The sequence below is a fragment of the Anarrhichthys ocellatus genome, unplaced genomic scaffold, assembly GCF_004355925.1.
Source record: "Anarrhichthys ocellatus isolate YVR2014 unplaced genomic scaffold, GSC_Weel_1.0 scaffold4615, whole genome shotgun sequence".
NCBI classification, from domain to species: domain Eukaryota; kingdom Metazoa; phylum Chordata; class Actinopteri; order Perciformes; family Anarhichadidae; genus Anarrhichthys; species Anarrhichthys ocellatus.
In genome coordinates, this window is record NW_022284589.1 from 1 (window position 1) to 2,742 (window position 2,742).

A 2,742-nucleotide genomic window follows, 5' to 3' on the forward strand; every position below is an offset into this window, starting at 1 on the left:
TATGGCAAAGAACATACAATACAAGCCTTTTGGCTTCTTAAAAAAAAATCCCCGAAGAGTTTGCAGATTAATTTAAAAAACAGAACATTTTGTCCATTAAACAATCCTTTTGAATTCCCCCCCAACTGACACATAAATAAAACATATTATATCATAGTTTTTGATGATTTTTTATGACATTCTATAATATGACGCTTCATGATTTATTTTATGTCATACTATACTATTACTTTTATGAAATACTATGTCTTTTAATCACTTTATATGACATACGTATGACTTTCTTTCTTTTTAACATCAAAATCTCAATTTCAAAAAGTGATCCAACTGACAAACTAAACTTCTGTTTATTGACAAAAGCAATTGTTTTGATTTAATTTGTCATTAAAAGAAAGTCGAGACACAATCATCACAGACAGGAAATCTCAAACAAATTCTGGCATTCAAACTTGACTGCAGACAACATTTTATAACTGTTTTGAAAAGGATACCATACTATGATTATTAGTAGTTTATTATTTTTAAGACTTTTTATGACAATTTTTCACCATGCTATGGTCTTTTTTATGACATACTGTACTATGACTTTTGTATGACTTGTTTCGACATACTGTAGTAATATGACGCTTTTCAACATGCTATACGATGACTTTTTTCGACATACTTTATGACTTTTTTCAACATACTATATACTATGACTATTTTTTATAAATTCTTTTCAACATGCTATATTATGACTTTTTATGTTTTTTTCAACATACTATACTGATTTTTTTTATTTTCTTCGACATACTATATTACGACTCTTTTCAACATACTCATCATACTTTTTCATACTATGACTGTTTTAGGACTTTTGTCGACATGCTATACTTTTTATAACATTTTTTTTTACATATTATAATATGCCTTTTTTGTGTACTATACCAGGGGTCGGCAACCTGCGGCTCCTCACTCCCTCTGTTGCGGCTCCCTGAGTCCACATCCACACTAATACGTTTTCGTTTTAAACGATCTCTGTCCACACGGCGTTTCAGCATCGTTTTCTAAATGATCTCCGTCCACACTTAAACGCCTGAAATCGAATATCACGTGACTATTCACGTACACTGGGCATGCGGGTGGGTGCCGGTGTAAACAGGAAGTAGATTGGTTGCTCAAAGCCGCTAATGTGACTTCAGACGGCCGCTCCGTAGGTCTGCTAACGCCGCTGGACACGCTGCTCGCTAATCGCTCCAATAACAGCTGCTAGTAAAGACAACAAGGTCAGTAATACCTAACCTTAAATAAAAATGTTTTAATATTTTGTCAACTAAAATGTGCATCACATCCTATTACACCTGTCAAGCGCCTTTCCCTGCAGGTGGCTCATCATGATTTGCAGACCCCCGCCCTCGGTAAACTATCAATGGATAAATCCAAAAAAAGAAAAGTCACGGAGGAAAATAGAGAGTTTAACTCTGCGTGGACGTCTTCATTTGCTTTCACTGCCAACGATGCTGACTTACCTGTATGCTTCCAGAACAAGCACACAGCATTTGCTGAAAAGTATCACGCTGGAGATGAGCGAAAAAGAGCGATTTCTCAACTGCTGCAGCAAACTGAGCACGTTTTTTTCTCCTCTTCATAAGAGTTTGATATTGTTATTACAGGTAAAATTGCAATACAATGTCAAGAATTGTCTTTATTCTTGTTCTATAATTTTATAAATATAACAAACTATAGTTTTTGTATATATAATATAACTATATATAAAACTTTATAAGCTGTGATATCAAATACCCTTTACGGCTCCAGACTAATTTTATTTCTTCGACATTCTATACCAAGACTTTTTTATCTTTATGGCTTTTTAATTACTTTTTTCGAAATACTATACTATGACTTTTTTTCAATTCTCATGAGTTATTTCTGACGTGCTATAATATGACCCTTTTTCAACATACAATATGATTTTTTTCATGACTTTTTAGGCACGCTATTGTAACATAGTTGAAAAGGTTCAGGTTAAATCCCGCTAAATGGGAAAGCTATGCCACCTGTTGTTGTAAATTTGTGCCTGCACTCAATAGTAGACGCAAAGGATTATGGGTAATCCTCAAAGCAACGGCGGATTCGCTACTAGACAGAGCATGCGCTGTTGTCCACAAGAGATGACCATTCTACTATGTTGCCCTTTGTCATAAATGCAGATGTGGAATAAACCTGCTGTTACCACAAGCCTGACCAGCTCCATGAGATTCATTTAGCCAGGAGACATCTCACAGAAGTTACATTATGCAACACTCAGAGCCACACATACACACATCTGTGTGTAAGGAGATATAAACTATGGTGACATTTTTGAAGTAACGATGTCCTGTGGCGTTTTCTTGTTAACAAACTTAAGTTGTCTTAACATTCATCTGAAGGCGTTGTGTGAGGTGTAACGTGATGTAAAACATTTGCCATGTTTTCCTGATATTTACTTAAGGTCATCGTACTTCTCACATCTTAATTATCTTGAAATCGTATTATTGTGTTTTAGCATGCATGTGTATTGATTTCTGGGTGTGGTCGGCTCAATACTCTGCTCTTGTTGAACACGTAGCTTTTTGATCAGCTCATCAGAATTAGTCCTGCATTTATTCATACAGATTTAGGACACACTGTTTAGTCTTGGCGTCGTCTGTAACACTGGATCAAGCTCCGTTAATAAATATCTGTTCAGAGTTAGAATAAGGAAATACTACCCCCCCCCCC